The sequence below is a fragment of the Protopterus annectens genome, chromosome 7.part0, assembly GCF_019279795.1.
Source record: "Protopterus annectens isolate FY-2018-M chromosome 7.part0, PAN1.0, whole genome shotgun sequence".
In the NCBI taxonomy this organism is placed as follows: domain Eukaryota; kingdom Metazoa; phylum Chordata; order Ceratodontiformes; family Protopteridae; genus Protopterus; species Protopterus annectens.
This window is the reverse complement of record NC_056739.1, coordinates 68034711-68055059: the sequence shown is the minus strand read 5'-3', so window position 1 is coordinate 68055059 and position 20349 is coordinate 68034711. Positions and strand designations below refer to the sequence as shown.

The following is a 20349-nucleotide window of genomic DNA, read 5'->3' as shown; positions in this document are numbered from 1 at the left end:
AGTGGTGGGTCTCATCAGTAACGACAATGAAACAGAGTACAGAGATGAGGTGGAACAACTAATTACCTGATGTGGAAGCAACAACTTAGCACTAAATGTGAACAAGACAAAAGAGATAATTGTGGACTACAGAAAAAAATCACAAGGACCATTCTCCCTTCACCATCAATGGTGAAACGGTGGAAAGAGTGAGAAGCACAAAGTTTCTGTGAGCGCACGTTGATGAGGACTTGTCTTGGAACACCAATACAAATGCCATAGTCAAGAAAGTGCATCAGAGATTGCACTTTTTGAGAAGGCTGAAAAGATCAAATCTCCCATCAACAGTTCTCACTACCTTCTACAGAGGTATTACAGAAAGCATCCTGACGAACAACCTTGTAGTATGGTATGGAAGCTGGTCTACCTTTGAGCACAAATCTCTCTGAGGAGTGGTGAAGACAACCAAGAGGATCATTAAGACCACCTTACCTTGATTTTTACTTGTCCAGATGTCTTGGCAGGGCCAGAGGAATAATTAAAGACTGCACTCTCCATGCTTACAGACTGTTCCTCCATCTATCATCTGGAAAGTGCCTCCAAAGCACACATTGCAGAACTACGAGATTCAGGAACAGCTTCTTCCCTTAATGTCATCAGGCTGCTGAACTCCAGGAACAACTATGCTCCATTATGGCCATCTGGGTCAGTAGAAACTATAGAAGCTGGTCTCAAATTGTGCTGTAACCTGGTTACCAGTCTCATCTAATACTTAGTGCAATATTCACCAGGACTGTTAACTTATAGGCCATCTAGAGCAGCAACAATGTAGTAAAATATCTCTTCTTTCAGTGCAATACGTATGAAATTCGTAAATTAACCATAGTGCAATACTCTAATGTTCACAGTGCAATACTCAAATGCCTCTTTCTGTGCAAGTATCAATGTAATGTCTTAACCAAGAACCTGTGCAATACTAAAGTCTCATGCAAGTTAGTGTTCAGTTCGAAAAAAATTAAAATGTGTTTGTAATTATGTGCAGTATTAGTTTCTTCACCTGCATGTCCGTGAAGTAATAGCTAGGTGTTATATGTGTAAATGTCTGTGAAAATAGCCTATATGTTGTCTGCACACTGAGACTGGAGACACAGAATTTCATTCAGTTTTTGCACTTGTGTAATTTCTGAATGACAATAAAGTTTACTTTGACTTTGACTAGATATAAAACACTAAATTTTACTTGCAACATAAGTAGGATTTGTTTGAGAGACAGATATATATCTCAGAGTATTCCTTTTTATCTGCAACAGGTTATCCATCCATGTAAAACAAAGTCCCTCATTAACCCTATTTAAGAGTAACTTAGATCACTGGATGGGAAATCAAAAATTCACCCCTGGTCTAGCACTCACATCTCTGATGGACAGGCAGTCAGTAAATCATGTCATAACCAACAATCATCTCTACATATGTGGGTTACACAGCTAGGCTTATAAAGGCCCTAGTGGTCATTAGCCTTGTATGCACCTATGAACCCATGAACTTCTTAAGGAAAGAACAACTTGACTTAAAACCATAATGAAATGCTTTTATTTAAACAATAAAAAAGCCTCTTAGCACCTCAGCTAGAATGACTAGGCAAAGCATCAAATGTTAGCGACAGAGAAATGCATAAATACAAAGGTTAGAATCAAGTCCTCCAATTACAGGAAGAATTAAATTAAACTTCTCCATTAATTCCATGTGGTTTTTAAGGTACCATCCCAGAGATTCATTAAAGGGACTATTCCTACGGTGAGCTAATTTGCGGTTCAGATACATACTAGCCATGGCAAGTAAAATCTTGTTATTGGCTAATTTGCTTGTCTCTGAGTCACAGTTACTACCATAATGTGCAGTTCAGCAAAATGGTAGTAAACTGTTGTTTCTGTAGGCATTGGCATCACCCCCACAGTCACTGTCCCACACACAGGTACACATTCAAGCACATACACCAATCCCCCTACTTGTTTCGCTGACCTTCTCCCCTCCTGAGGTTCTCTCCCACCCCCCAATCACCATAATAGTTTATGTACCATTATGGCAAATTTGTAGACTCCCTGGTGTCTAGTGGTTCCTCCCACCTCTGATCCTCATAATAGTTGTAGTGCCATTGTAGCACATATCTGCTTTTCTCTCACTTTGTATTACAATTACTAACTTGCCTTTAATTTCTCTAAAAATTGATTAAAATTTCAATACCAATTAAATTGTTGTCATATAACGTGTATCAGTTATTAGCCAATGTTTCATATTATGTGCAATTTGGTATAATTATTTAAACTGTAGTTGTTTTTTGTATTATTTTTAATGACCATAAAATGATTGTTCTTTAAATGTTTTGTAGTACTTTAGAGCTTTTTTCCTTGAGCATATACTGAAAAATGGGCTCCTACCCAGTCGGACTTTCCTGGTAATCAAATGTAAGTAAATAAATAAATAAATTATCTAGTAAGCCCCGGTGGGTAGTATGTCTCCCCACCTTCTTATCACCATACTAGCGTAAGTGCTGCTTTGTCTCCCCTGGTCTTCCTGTTCTCATAGTGATGTCAGTGCTATTATGGAACTTAACTATACTGATCCCTGGTGTTTAGTGTCCCCCTCCACCCCCAATCTCTGGACTGCTGTTGGTGCTATTATGGCACCTCCCTAGTGTCTAGTGTTTCCCCCACCCCCCCAATCCCCATACTGATGTAGGTGCCTTGTGTCTAGTGGCACACCTGAACCCCAATCCCTGTGCCAGAATCAAGGAAGGTAATTGAATACAGCCAAAACCATGACATGGTTAGAGCAACTTGATGCTTTGAATCACTTCGCTTGTAGATGCCTTCCTGGAGGTGGTTTTGCAGTGGTGATTGAGCTCTGTGCAGCACCATGTTAAGTTTGCTGAACAGTAAAAAGTTATCATAAAGTGTGCACGGAGGTGTACACATCATGGTAACTACCTGAATACCCCCCACCCATATCTCAATATGCATATACTTTACTTTCTTTATATAAGAATGATTTATTATCATTCTTACTATTAACAGTTTGTTCCAACATGGTATCCTTTAAGATATAACATTAGCATTATGAACAATATTTAAATGTGTAGCTGCAGGATTGTGCTTACTATTTCTATCAATATCCCTTTTATGGTCATTTAATTTGCATACCTCTCAACTGTCTTGGTTTTGCAGAATGTCTCCAATTGTGCCTTGTATTTTTGCCCTATGTGTATACATCTCAACCTGGAGATTACGAAAATAGTTAAAAAACTGTGAATGAGAAAAATATAAGTATATTATGAATAACATCGTGTAAAATCTAAAGAGGTAAATAAAAGATGATACAAAATTCTACCTTACAAAGTCTTTTTTTTTCTGAAAAAGGGAGATAAAAAACTTGGGTCCTCTTTCTTTAAATTATTGATGCCACAAGTATGTTGATCATGAAGGCTGGTTTCCTGTGCTCTAAATAACTTTTAAATAATATATGATGGGTAACTAGACTGAAAGAAGTCATGTGGAGGGATAAATCAAGCCTGAAAATAGGCAAGTACCTCCAAAATAGGAACAGTTGCGAGGTGTATCTCTGAGTATTTGTGATTTTCTGATAAATAAGTGAGGATTACAGTAATGCCGGACATCACAATTTCATGATTTTCTGATAAATAAGTGAGGATTACAGTAATGCCGGACATCACAGTTTCATGATTTTCTGATAAATAAGTGAGGATTACAGTAATGCCGGACATCCCAGGTTCATGATTTTTCTGATAAATAAGTGAGGATTACAGTAATGCCAGACATCACAGTTTTATACTTCTTACTGGTAATAAAATACATGATGTTGCAAAACCTGGTTTGCAATTTTTAAGTAAATTTAACTAACATCATCCCTGCTTTGGGTCTTTGTCCCCAGTTACTTTTTTGCCTTTCCACCTGGTTGTTCAGCAAAGAAGCTGACAACTTCAAAAATCTCCTTTGCAAACATGTACTAGTTTCTTTGACATATGTCTAATCACAAGGGCACCTAGGCCCATGTTTCACATTTGTTGAATGCCAGGTGAACTTGTCCATAGATTGGAATATAATTCCATGCATTTTTAACTGTTGACTAAAAATGTGAAATATTTCTTCATCCAGTATATGAAAACACTAGATATCTAGGAACAAAGACAGAAGTACGCTCATTAACAAACAAAGAAAAACAGATGTTTCTTACCATATTGGTAAATTTCTCACTCAGGACATTGTACTGTGTGACAAAAATATCTGATCATGGTGATTGCTGCACTTGGTGTTACTACATTCCAGCTACTCTTCCTCATCCTCTTCTATCGAAAATCCTTTTCTGTCAATTTAAGTCACTCTCTCAACAGCTATGTTTAAATCATCTGGGCCACATCCTTTATTAATAAAAGTATTCCTTGATTTTTGAGTCTCCATTAAAAAATCCATCCTCTCACCATACATTTTTCTAACCTGCAGAAAATCTCCCAAAGGCAAAGCTGCAAGAAGATGTGGAGATAGACACTTTTACCATGTACAAAGTTCACAGAAGGCATTGGCTTCCTATAAATGTGAGCTCTCAGTTTCTTATTGGGTACTTCATCAATGCTTAACAGCAAGGACATTCACCTTTAGTGCTGAAATGTTATAAGTGATATAAAGGTTATTATCCACTATACAAATAATAACATTCTCAGCCTCGAGGGTACCCCTTTATTTTAGTTTCTTAAGGACTGCAGCTTTTTTATGGTGGGTTTGGGCATACCTTTAATTGTAAGCATCAAACAGAAATGGCAGTTAACTTGAATCACAAAACAACTGTTAACATTCCAGCAGGTTATTTAAATGGGTCTATTCCATATATTCGAAATTCCAAAATGTCAAACACCATATGTTCGAACTTGGAATTTTGAATATTGAAAACATCAAACGCTCAGAATAGCAAATTTTTTCCCCAAGGAAAAAAATCGCTGTTCCGAGAAACATACACCCAAAACAAGTACACCAAAATAAATAAACCACACACATACATTTAATAAAACCCAACCCCACACTAAACCACACATACATTACTAACTATCCACTTACCTTAACCTGCACCCTAACCCTAAGGTCTGTAACTATTGCACACATACCCTACAAATCTATACATAAACAAACTAATTAATACACACACATACAGTTAACAAAACACAACCCCACACTACACCATACATACATTACTATCCACTTACCTTAACCCGCACCCTAACCCTAAGGTCCATAACTATTGCACACATACCCTACAAATCTATACACAAACAAACTAATTAATACACACACATACAGTTAACAAAACACAACCCCACACTACACCATACATACATTACTATCCACTTACCTTAACCTGCACCCTAACCCTAAGGTCCATAACTCTCGCACCACAGTGGAGGAAATAGCGAAGCCACGGAACAGCCCACCAAAATCTTGCCCTAGGTACGATTTCAATGTTTCTGGGCTTCGCTATTTTCACCATTCGATATTTTGGGTTCGATGTTTTCACATTCGGCGTTGTACCTCTTTGGAATTTTGATATAAACCCTATTTAAACAGCTTTTATTTTTAAGTCCCAAAACAAGAAGGAAAAACATTTAGTTGACCTCAAAATAGCAGTTCACATCACAATTGAGACTGACCATTTAAGTTATTTTTAAAGCTTACACAGTCAGAAAAACTCAAAGGATTTTATATAATTTATGTCTCTAACAGATAGAGATACTACTATTTAAATATTCACTGAAAAAATAATATTGTTTGTGTACGTCTTACACAGACCCCTATGCACGTTTGGTGAAAAATAATGCTCCTGGTTTATGTCTTACACAGGTGAGAAACACCCATCTCCCCTGTTTACGCCTGCAGAGTTTGGGAAAATCTCTCCCAGTGACACTCTCTTCCTTATCACATATCCTCAGCCTCCTGACCCAGTATCTATTCTCCCCTACAAGGGATTTATATTGTTTAACTCGATACGTTTAATTAAGATTTTAATCAAAGCAGAGAAGACAGAACACTACTCCTTGTCATCCCAGAAGGTGCTTCACCTGTTAGCTACTACATAAAGGCACTACCATTAAAACAATACAATAATCATGAAATCAAATGGGGTAATGTTACTTAAAATGCCCGTGTTTTCCCCTAGTCCAGAAAAGTTGCAAAGCTATGCAGTCAGGATGCCATGTTCACAAAACCCTCACCCAGTCATGTTGGATATCAGTGTATCTCATGCGTCCAGTCCTGTATTCAGATCCCAAGGATCTGCATCCTACCTGTGCACCACTCATGCTGCAACTCTCTCTCAAAAGCAAACATGTCTATTTTCCTCAATCCCTATTACTAAAGCTTATCAGACTTAACTGTCTACCTTCTTCCTCCATAACCTTCACTTATTCTGTTCATTTCAACTGTAGCTCTCATGTGTACCTCTCCAATCAATATCTAACTCTCACCTGCCTCCAACAAACACCCCTTAATTTCTGTATTCTTTTCATTGTCCACCACCCTCCCACTCTAATGTCACATGTATATAATAATCAATGCAATTAACAAACTTAGCTAACAAACTTAACAAGACCATATCTTTATATCTTCTTTTTTCGAGATCCTTGGTATCTGTCCCTTAATCCAGCTGGACGTATGCATGCATTGATGCCTTTGGTCCCCTAACCATCCTTTCCCCTCTCACTCAAACCATAAACAGCCACATTGTCAAACCCCACTCCAAATTTCTCCCTACCACCTGCTAGTGATAGATACCACTTGGGCTGAATATAATTTCTTCATAATTACATTGGTATCGAAAATACTTTTATTGGAATAATTTCCTCAGGCATGAGGCACAGCAAAGTGACTGAAAGCACTTTGGATCCCACTTAAAAGTTTAATGTGGGAAGGAGTCCTGTACTTTGCGTGGACCTGAGAGTCAGTGTTAACAGGTGGAGGAGGTTAATGTTTTAAGTACTGGCAAATAACTGCACAATGGGCATCACTGCACACGCAGCGATCATAGTAATGGTTTGATGTACTGTTTCCACTATGACCCAGTTCAACAGGAACTCGACTTTACCTTTCCTCACTGCTTGTGTATGAAAGTCTGTTGTTTCTATATTGTGTAAGGCTGCCCTTGTACTCATCTGATTTATGTTATATTCTGTATTATGTAAGGCTGTACTGGCACTCATCTGATTTATTTTATATTCTATATTATGAAAGGCTGTCCTTGCTCTCATCTGATTTATTTTACATTCCATATTATGTAAGGCTGTCCTGGCACTCATCTCATTTATTTTATATTCTATATTATGAAAGGCTGTCCTTGCACTCATCTGATTTATGTTATATTCTATATTATGTAAGGCTGTACTGGCACTCATCTCATTTATTTTATATTCTATATTATGTAAGGCTGTCCTTGCTCTCATCTGATTTATTTTATATTCTATATTATGTAAGGCTGTCCTTGCAATCATCTGATTTATGTTATATTCTATATTATGTAAGGCTGCCCTGGCACTCATCTCATTTATTTTATATTCTATATTATGTAAGGCTGTCCTGGCACTCATCTGAATTATGTTATATTCTATATTATGTAAGGCTGCCCTGGCACTCATCTGATTTATTTTATATTCTATATTATGTAAGGCTGTCCTTGTACTCATCTGATTTATTTTATATTCTATATTATGTAAGGCTGCCCTGGCACTCATCTCATTTATTTTATATTCTATATTATGTAAGGCTGTCCTGGCACTCATCTGAATTATGTTATATTCTATATTATGTAAGGCTGCCCTGGCACTCATCTGATTTATTTTATATTCTATATTATGTAAGGTTGTCCTGGCACTCATCTGATTTATTTTATATTCTATATTATGTAAGGTTGTCCTTGCACTCATCTGATTTATTTTATATTCTATATTATGTAAGGCTGTCCTTGTACTCATCTGATTTATTTTATATTCTATATTATGTAAGGCTGTCCTTGCAATCATCTGATTTATTTTATATTCTATATTATGTAAGGTTGTCCTTGCACTCATCTGATTTATGTTATATTCTATATTATGTAAGGCTGTCCTTGTACTCATCTGATTTATTTTATATTCTATAGTATGTAAGGCTGTCCTTGTACTCATCTGATTTATTTTATATTCTATATTATGTAAGGCTGTCCTTGCAATCATCTGATTTATTTTATATTCTATATTATGTAAGGTTGTCCTTGCACTCATCTGATTTATTTTATATTCTATATTATGTAAGGCTGTCCTTGTACTCATCTGATTTATTTTATATTCTATATTATGTAAGGCTGTCCTTGCAATCATCTGATTTATTTTATATTCTATATTATGTAAGGTTGTCCTTGCACTCATCTGATTTATTTTATATTCTATATTATGTAAGGCTGTCCTTGTACTCATCTGATTTATTTTATATTCTATATTATGTAAGGCTGTCCTTGCAATCATCTGATTTATTTTATATTCTATATTATGTAAGGCTGTCCTTGCAATCTTCTGATTTATTGTATATTCTATATTATGTAAGGCTGTCCTGACACTCATCTGATTTATTTTATATTCTATATTATGTAAGGTTGTCCTTGCAATCATCTGATTTATTTTATATTCTATATTATGTAAGGTTGTCCTTGCACTCATCTGATTTATGTTATATTCTATATTATGTAAGGCTGTCCTTGCAATCATCTGATTTATTTTATATTCTATATTATGAAAGGCTGTCCTTGCAATCATCTGGTTTATTGTATATTATATATTATGTAAGGTTTTCCTTGTACTCATCTGATTTATGTTATATTCTATATTATGTAAGGCTGTCCTTGTACTCATCTGATTTATGTTATATTCTATATTATGTAAGGTTGTCCTGGCACTCATCTGATTTATTTTATATTCTATATTATGTAAGGTTGTCCTGGCACTCATCTGATTTATGTTATATTCTATATTATGTAAGGCTGTCCTTGCACTCATCTGATTTATTTTATATTCTATATTATGTAAGGTTGTCCTTGTACTCATCTGATTTATTGTATATTCTATATTATGTAAGGCTGTCCTTGCACTCAACTGATTTATTGTATATTATATATTATGTAAGGTTGTCCTTGCAATCATCTGATTTATTGTATATTATATATTCTATATTATGTAAGGTTGTCCTGGCACTCATCCAATTTATGTTATATTCTATATTATGTAAGGCTGTCCTTGCTCTCATCTGATTTATTTTATATTCTATATTATGTAAGGTTGTCCTGGCACTCATCTGATTTATTTTATATTCTATATTATGTAAGGTTGTCCTGGCACTCATCTGATTTATGTTAAATTCTATATTATGTAAGGCTGTCCTTGCACTCATCTGATTTATTTTATATTCTATATTATGTAAGGTTGTCCTTGTACTCATCTGATGTATTGTATATTCTATATTATGTAAGGTTGTCCTGCCACTCATCTGATTTATTTTATATTCTATATTATGTAAGGTTGTCCTGGCACTCATCTGATTTATTTTATATTCTATATTATGTAAGGTTGTCCTTGCAATCATCTGATTTATTGTATATTATATATTATGTAAGGTTGTCCTTGTAATAAGGACAATCAGATAATATATAATATACAATAAATTATATATTATGTAAGGTTGTCCTTGTACTCATCTGATTTATGTTATATTGTATATTATGTAAGGCTGTACTGGCACTCGTCTGATTTATTTTATATTCTATATTACATAAGGTTGTCCTTGCAATCATCTGATTTATTTTATATTCTATATTATGTAAGGTTGTCCTTGCAATCATTTGATTTATTTTATATTCTATATTATGTAAGGTTGTCATTGCAATCATCTGATTTATTTTATATTCTATATTATGTAAGGTTGTCCTTGCAATCATCTGATTTATTTTATATTCTATATTATGTAAGGTTGTCCTTGCAATCATCTGATTTATGTTATATTCTATATTATGTAAGGCTGTCCTGGCACTCATCTGATTTATGTTATATTCTATATTATGTAAGGCTGTCCTGGCACTCATCTGATTTATGTTATATTCTATATTATGTATGGCTGTCCTGGCACTCATCTGATTTATGTTATATTCTATATTATGTAAGGCTGTCCTGGCACTCATCTGATTTATGTTATATTCTATATTATGTAAGACTGTCCTGGCACTCATCTGATTTATGTTATATTCTATATTATGTAAGGTTGTCCTGGCACTCATCTGATTTATGTTATATTCTATATTATGTAAGGTTGTCCTTGCAATCATCTGATTTATGTTATAGTCTATATTATGTAAGGCTGTCCTGACACTCATCTGATTTATGTTATATTCTATATTATGTATGGCTGTCCTGGCACTCATCTGATTTATTTTATATTCTATATTATGTAAGGCTGTCCTGGCACTCATCTGATTTATGTTATATTCTATATTATGTAAGGCTGTCCTGGCACTCATCTGATTTATGTTATATTCTATATTATGTAAGGTTGTCCTGGCACTCATCTGATTTATGTTATATTCTATATTATGTAAGGTTGTCCTTGCAATCATCTGATTTATGTTATAGTCTATATTATGTAAGGCTGTCCTGACACTCATCTGATTTATGTTATATTCTATATTATGTATGGCTGTCCTGGCACTCATCTGATTTATTTTATATTCTATATTATGTAAGGCTGTCCTTGCACTCATCTGATTTATTTTATATTCTATATTATGTAAGGTTGTCCTTGTACTCATCTGATGTATTGTATATTCTATATTATGTAAGGTTGTCCTGCCACTCATCTGATTTATTTTATATTCTATATTATGTAAGGTTGTCTTTGTACTCATCTGATTTATGTTATATTCTATATTATGTAAGGTTGTCCTTGTACTCATCTGATTTATTGTATATTCTATATTATGTAAGGTTGTCCTTGCAATCATCTGATTTATTTTATATTCTATATTATGTAAGGCTGTCCTGGCACTCATCTGATTTATGTTATATTCTATATTATGTAAGGCTATCCTGGCACTCATCTGATTTATGTTATATTCTATATTATGTATGGCTGTCCTGGCACTCATCTGATTTATGTTATATTCTATATTATGTAAGGCTGTCCTGGCACTCATCTGATTTATGTTATATTCTATATTATGTAAGGCTGTCCTGGCACTCATCTGATTTATGTTATATTCTATATTATGTAAGGTTGTCCTGGCACTCATCTGATTTATGTTATATTCTATATTATGTAAGGTTGTCCTTGCAATCATCTGATTTATGTTATAGTCTATATTATGTAAGGCTGTCCTGACACTCATCTGATTTATGTTATATTCTATATTATGTATGGCTGTCCTGGCACTCATCTGATTTATTTTATATTCTATATTATGTAAGGCTGTCCTGGCACTCATCTGATTTATGTTATATTCTATATTATGTAAGGCTGTCCTGGCACTCATCTGATTTATGTTATATTCTATATTATGTAAGGTTGTCCTGGCACTCATCTGATTTATGTTATATTCTATATTATGTAAGGTTGTCCTTGCAATCATCTGATTTATTGTATATTCTATATTCTATATTATGTAAGGTTGTCCTTGCACTCATCTGATTTATGTTATATTCTATATTACGTAAGGCTGTCCTTGTAATCATCTGATTTATTGTATATTCTATATTATGTAAGGTTGTCCTTGCACTCATCTGATTTATGTTATATTCTATATTATGTAAGGTTGCCCTTGCAATCATCTGATTTATTGTATATTCTATATTATGTAAGGTTGTCCTTGCACTCATCTGATTTATGTTATATTCTGTATTATGTAAGGTTGTCCTTGCAATCATCTGATTTATTTTATATTCTATATTATGTAAGGTTGTCCTTGTACTCATTTGATTTATTGTATATTCTATATTATGTAAGGTTGTCCTTGCAGTCATCTGATTTATTGTATATTATGTAAGGCTGTCCTTGTACTCATCTGATTTATTGTATATTCTATATTATGTAAGGTTGCCCTTGTACTCATCTGATTTATTGTATATTATATATTATGTAAGCTTGTCCTTGTACTCATCTGATTTATTGTATATTCTATATTATGTAAGGTTGTCCTTGTACTCATCTGATTTATTGTATATTCTATATTATGTAAGGCTGTACTGGCACTCATCTGATTTATTGTATATTATATATTATGTAAGGCTGTCCTTGCAATCATCTGATTGATGTTATATTCTATATTATGTAAGGTTGTCCTTGCACTCATCTGATTTATGTTATATTCTATATTATGTGAGGTTGTCCTTGTAATCATCTGATTTATTGTATATTCTATATTATGTAAGGTTGTCCTTGTACTCATCTGATTTATTGTATATTCTATATTATGTAAGGTTGTCCTTGTACTCATCTGATTTATGTTATATTCTATATTATGTAAAGCTGTCCTTGTACTCATCTGATTTATTGTATATTCTATATTATGTAAGGTTGTCCTTGTACTCATCTGATTTATTGTATATTCTATATTATGTAAGGTTGTCCTTGTACTCATCTGATTTATGTTATATTCTATATTATGTAAAGCTGTCCTTGTACTCATCTGATTTATTGTATATTCTATATTATGTAAGGTTGCCCTTGCAATCATCTGATTTATTGTATATTCTATATTATGTAAGGTTGTCCTTGCACTCATCTGATTTATGTTATATTCTGTATTATGTAAGGTTGTCCTTGCAATCATCTGATTTATTTTATATTCTATATTATGTAAGGTTGTCCTTGTACTCATTTGATTTATTGTATATTCTATATTATGTAAGGTTGTCCTTGCAGTCATCTGATTTATTGTATATTGTATATTATGTAAGGCTGTCCTTGTACTCATCTGATTTATTGTATATTCTATATTATGTAAGGTTGTCCTTGTACTCATCTGATTTATTGTATATTATATATTATGTAAGGTTGTCCTTGTACTCATCTGATTTATTGTATATTCTATATTATGTAAGGCTGTCCTTGTACTCATCTGATTTATTGTATATTCTATATTATGTAAGGTTGTACTGGCACTCATCTGATTTATTGTATATTCTATATTATGTAAGGCTGCCCTTGCAATCATCTGATTTATGTTATATTCTATATTATGTAAGGTTGTCCTTGCACTCATCTGATTTATGTTATATTCTATATTATGTGAGGTTGTCCTTGTAATCATCTGATTTATTGTATATTCTATATTATGTAAGGTTGTCCTTGTACTCATCTGATTTATTGTATATTCTATATTATGTAAGGTTGTCCTTGTACTCATCTGATTTATGTTATATTCTATATTATGTAAAGCTGTCCTTGTACTCATCTGATTTATTTTATATTCTATATTATGTAAGGTTGTCCTTGTACTCATTTGATTTATTGTATATTCTATATTATGTAAGGTTGTCCTTGCAATCATCTGATTTATTGTATATTATATATTATGTAAGGCTGTCCTTGTACTCATCTGATTTATTGTATATTCTATATTATGTAAGGTTGTCCTTGTACTCATCTGATTTATGTTATATTCTATATTATGTAAGGTTGTCCTTGTAATCATCTGATTTATTGTATATTATATATTATGTAAGGCTGTCCTTGTAATCATCTGATTTATTGTATATTCTATATTATGTAAGGTTGTCCTTGTACTCATCTGATTTATTGTATATTATATATTATGTAAGGCTGTCCTTGTAATCATCTGATTTATTGTATATTATATATTATGTAAGGCTGTCCTTGTAATCATCTGATTTATTGTATATTCTATATTATGTAAGGCTGTCCTTGTAATCATCTGATTTATTGTATATTATATAGTATGTAAGGTTGTCCTTGTACTCATCTGATTTATTGTATATTATATATTATGTAAGGCTGTCCTTGTACTCATCTGATTTATTGTATATTCTATATTATGTAAGGTTGTCCTTGTACTCATCTGATTTATTGTATATTATATATTATGGAAGGCTGTCCTTGTACTCATCTGATTTATTGTATATTCTATATTATGTAAGGCTGTCCTTGTACTCATCTGATTTATTGTATATTCTATATTATGTAAGGTTGTCCTTGTACTCATCTGATTTATTGTATATTCTATATTATGTAAGGCTGTCCTTGTAATCATCTGATTTATTGTATATTCTACATTATGTAAGGTTGTCCTTGTAATCATCTGATTTATTGTATATTCTATATTATGTAAGGCTGTCCTTGTAATCACCTGATTTATGTTATATTCTATATTATGTAAGGTTGTCCTTGTACACATCTGATTTATTTTATATTCTATATTATGTAAGGCTGTCCTTGTAATCATCTGATTTATTGTATATTCTATATTATGTAAGGCTGTCCTTGTAATCACCTGATTTATGTTATATTCTATATTATGTAAGGTTGTCCTTGTAATCATCTGATTTATTGTATATTCTATATTATGTAAGGTTGTCCTTGTAATCATCTGATTTATTGTATATTATATATTATGTAAGGCTGTCCTTGTAATCATCTGATTTATTGTATATTCTATATTATGTAAAGCTGTCCTTGTAATCATCTGATTTATTGTATATTCTATATTATGTAAGGCTGTCCTTGTAATCATCTGATTTATTGTATATTCTATATTATGTAAAGCTGTCCTTGTAATCATCTGATTTATTGTATATTCTATATTATGTAAGGTTGTCCTTGTAATCATCTGATTTATTGTATATTCTATATTATGTAAGGTTGTCCTTGTAATCATCTGATTTATTGTATATTCTATATTATGTAAAGCTGTCCTTGTAATCATCTGATTTATTGTATATTCTATATTATGTAAGGTTGTCCTTGTATTCATCTGATTTATTGTATATTCTATATTATGTAAGGCTGTCCTTGCAATCATCTGATTTATTGTATATTATATATTATGTAAGGCTGTCCTTGTAATCATCTGATTTATTGTATATTCTATATTATGTAAGGCTGTCCTTGTAATCATCTGATTTATTGTATATTATATATTATGTAAGGCTGTCCTTGTAATCATCTGATTTATTGTATATTCTATATTATGTAAGGCTGTCCTTGTACTCATCTGATTTGTTGTATATTCTATATTATGTAAGGCTGTCCTTGTAATCATCTGATTTACTGTATATTCTATATTATGTAAGGCTGTCCTTGTAATCATCTGATTTATTGTATATTCTATATTATGTAAGGTTGTCCTTGTACTCATCTGATTTGTTGTATATTCTATATTATGTAAGGTTGTCCTTGTACTCATCTGATTTGTGTTATATTCTATATTATGTAAGGTTGTCCTTGTAATCATCTGATTTATTGTATATTATATATTATGTAAGGCTGTCCTTGTAATCATCTGATTTATTGTATATTCTATATTATGTAAGGTTGTCCTTGTACTCATCTGATTTATTGTATATTATATATTATGTAAGGCTGTCCTTGTAATCATCTGATTTATTGTATATTATATATTATGTAAGGCTGTCCTTGTAATCATCTGATTTATTGTATATTCTATATTATGTAAGGCTGTCCTTGTAATCATCTGATTTATTGTATATTATATATTATGTAAGGTTGTCCTTGTACTCATCTGATTTATTGTATATTATATATTATGTAAGGCTGTCCTTGTACTCATCTGATTTATTGTATATTCTATATTATGTAAGGTTGTCCTTGTACTCATCTGATTTGTTGTATATTCTATATTATGTAAGGCTGTCCTTGCAATCATCTGATTTATTGTATATTCTATATTCTATATTATGTAAGGTTGTCCTTGCACTCATCTGATTTATGTTATATTCTATATTACGTAAGGCTGTCCTTGTAATCATCTGATTTATTGTATATTCTATATTATGTAAGGTTGTCCTTGCACTCATCTGATTTATGTTATATTCTATATTATGTAAGGTTGCCCTTGCAATCATCTGATTTATTGTATATTCTATATTATGTAAGGTTGTCCTTGCAGTCATCTGATTTATGTTATATTCTGTATTATGTAAGGTTGTCCATGCAATCATCTGATTTATTTTATATTCTATATTATGTAAGGTTGTCCTTGTACTCATTTGATTTATTGTATATTCTATATTATGTAAGGTTGTCCTTGCAGTCATCTGATTTATTGTATATTATATATTATGTAAAGCTGTCCTTGTACTCATCTGATTTATTGTATATTCTATATTATGTAAGGTTGTCCTTGTACTCATCTGATTTATTGTATATTATATATTATGTAAGCTTGTCCTTGTACTCATCTGATTTATTGTATATTCTATATTATGTAAGGTTGTCCTTGTACTCATCTGATTTATTGTATATTCTATATTATGTAAGGTTGTACTGGCACTCATCTGATTTATTGTATATTCTATATTATGTAAGGCTGTCCTTGCAATCATCTGATTTATGTTATATTCTATATTATGTAAGGTTGTCCTTGCACTCATCTGATTTATGTTATATTCTATATTATGTGAGGTTGTCCTTGTAATCATCTGATTTATTGTATATTCTATATTATGTAAGGTTGTCCTTGTACTCATCTGATTTATTGTATATTCTATATTATGTAAGGTTGTCCTTGTACTCATCTGATTTATGTTATATTCTATATTATGTAAAGCTGTCCTTGTACTCATCTGATTTATTGTATATTCTATATTATGTAAGGTTGTCCTTGTACTCATCTGATTTATTGTATATTCTATATTATGTAAGGTTGTCCTTGTACTCATCTGATTTATGTTATATTCTATATTATGTAAAGCTGTCCTTGTACTCATCTGATTTATTGTATATTCTATATTATGTAAGGTTGCCCTTGCAATCATCTGATTTATTGTATATTCTATATTATGTAAGGTTGTCCTTGCACTCATCTGATTTATGTTATATTCTGTATTATGTAAGGTTGTCCTTGCAATCATCTGATTTATTTTATATTCTATATTATGTAAGGTTGTCCTTGTACTCATTTGATTTATTGTATATTCTATATTATGTAAGGTTGTCCTTGCAGTCATCTGATTTATTGTATATTGTATATTATGTAAGGCTGTCCTTGTACTCATCTTATTTATTGTATATTCTATATTATGTAAGGTTGTCCTTGTACTCATCTGATTTATTGTATATTATATATTATGTAAGGTTGTCCTTGTACTCATCTGATTTATTGTATATTCTATATTATGTAAGGCTGTCCTTGTACTCATCTGATTTATTGTATATTCTATATTATGTAAGGTTGTACTGGCACTCATCTGATTTATTGTATATTCTATATTATGTAAGGCTGTCCTTGCAATCATCTGATTTATGTTATATTCTATATTATGTAAGGTTGTCCTTGCACTCATCTGATTTATGTTATATTCTATATTATGTGAGGTTGTCCTTGTAATCATCTGATTTATTGTATATTCTATATTATGTAAGGTTGTCCTTGTACTCATCTGATTTATTGTATATTCTATATTATGTAAGGTTGTCCTTGTACTCATCTGATTTATGTTATATTCTATATTATGTAAAGCTGTCCTTGTACTCATCTGATTTATTTTATATTCTATATTATGTAAGGTTGTCCTTGTACTCATTTGATTTATTGTATATTCTATATTATGTAAGGTTGTCCTTGCAATCATCTGATTTATTGTATATTATATATTATGTAAGGCTGTCCTTGTACTCATCTGATTTATTGTATATTCTATATTATGTAAGGTTGTCCTTGTACTCATCTGATTTATGTTATATTCTATATTATGTAAGGTTGTCCTTGTAATCATCTGATTTATTGTATATTATATATTATGTAAGGCTGTCCTTGTAATCATCTGATTTATTGTATATTCTATATTATGTAAGGTTGTCCTTGTACTCATCTGATTTATTGTATATTATATATTATGTAAGGCTGTCCATGTAATCATCTGATTTATTGTATATTATATATTATGTAAGGCTGTCCTTGTAATCATCTGATTTATTGTATATTCTATATTATGTAAGGCTGTCCTTGTAATCATCTGATTTATTGTATATTATATATTATGTAAGGTTGTCCTTGTACTCATCTGATTTATTGTATATTATATATTATGTAAGGCTGTCGTTGTACTCATCTGATTTATTGTATATTCTATATTATGTAAGGTTGTCCTTGTACTCATCTGATTTATTGTATATTATATATTATGTAAGGCTGTCCTTGTACTCATCTGATTTATTGTATATTCTATATTATGTAAGGCTGTCCTTGTACTCATCTGATGTATTGTATATTCTATATTATGTAAGGTTGTCCTTGTACTCATCTGATTTATTGTATATTCTATATTATGTAAGGCTGTCCTTGTAATCATCTGATTTATTGTATATTCTACATTATGTAAGGTTGTCCTTGTAATCATCTGATTTATTGTATATTCTATATTATGTAAGGCTGTCCTTGTAATCACCTGATTTATGTTATATTCTATATTATGTAAGGTTGTCCTTGTACACATCTGATTTATTTTATATTCTATATTATGTAAGGCTGTCCTTGTAATCATCTGATTTATTGTATATTCTATATTATGTAAGGCTGTCCTTGTAATCACCTGATTTATGTTATATTCTATATTATGTAAGGTTGTCCTTGTAATCATCTGATTTATTGTATATTCTGTATTATGTAAGGTTGTCCTTGTAATCATCTGATTTATTGTATATTATATATTATGTAAGGCTGTCCTTGTAATCATCTGATTTATTGTATATTCTATATTATGTAAAGCTGTCCTTGTAATCATCTGATTTATTGTATATTCTATATTATGTAAGGCTGTCCTTGTAATCATCTGATTTATTGTATATTCTATATTATGTAAAGCTGTCCTTGTAATCATCTGATTTATTGTATATTCTATATTATGTAAGGTTGTCCTTGTAATCATCTGATTTATTGTATATTCTATATTATGTAAGGTTGTCCTTGTATTCATCTGATTTATTGTATATTCTATATTATGTAAGGCTGTCCTTGCAATCATCTGATTTATTGTATATTATATATTATGTAAGGCTGTCCTTGTAATCATCTGATTTATTGTATATTCTATATTATGTAAGGCTGTCCTTGTAATCATCTGATTTATTGTATATTATATATTATGTAAGGCTGTCCTTGTAATCATCTGATTTATTGTATATTCTATATTATGTAAGGCTGTCCTTGTACTCATCTGATTTGTTGTATATTCTATATTATGTAAGGCTGTCCTTGTAATCATCTGATTTACTGTATATTCTATATTATGTAAGGCTGTCCTTGTAATCATCTGATTTATTGTATATTCTATATTATGTAAGGCTGTCCTTGTACTCATCTGATTTGTTGTATATTCTATATTATGTAAGGCTGTCCTTGTAATCATCTGATTTACTGTATATTCTATATTATGTAAGGCTGTCCTTGTAATCATCTGATTTATTGTATATTCTATATTATGTAAGGTTGTCCTTGTACTCATCTGATTTGTTGTATATTCTATATTATGTAAGGCTGTCCTTGTAATCATCTGATTTATTGTATATTCTATATTATGTAAGGCTGTCCTTGTACTCATCTGATTTATTGTATATTCTATATTATGTAAGGCTGTCCTTGTAATCATCTGATTTACTGTATATTCTATATTATGTAAGGCTGTCCTTGTAATCATCTGATTTATTGTATATTATATATTATGTAAGGCTGTCCTTGTAATCATCTGATTTATTGTATATTCTATATTATGTAAGGTTGTCCTTGTACTCATCTGATTTATGTTATATTCTATATTATGTAAGGTTGTCCTTGTAATCATCTGATTTATTGTATATTCTATATTATGTAAGGTTGTCCTTGTACTCATCTGATTTATTGTATATTATATATTATGTAAGGCTGTCCTTGTAATCATCTGATTTATTGTATATTATATATTATGTAAGGCTGTCCTTATAATCATCTGATTTATTGTATATTCTATATTATGTAAGGCTGTCCTTGTAATCATCTGATTTATTGTATATTATATATTATGTAAGGCTGTCCTTATAATCATCTGATTTATTGTATATTCTATATTATGTA

The 20349-nt window shown here is 31.4% G+C and overlaps 1 protein-coding gene across 1 annotated transcript in view; it reads left to right on the top strand.

The window, feature by feature from the left end:
* LOC122806233 (green-sensitive opsin) overlaps positions 1 to 20349 on the top strand; it is a 216866-nt gene that overhangs the window by 149163 nt on the left and 47354 nt on the right. The window lies entirely within an intron of this gene.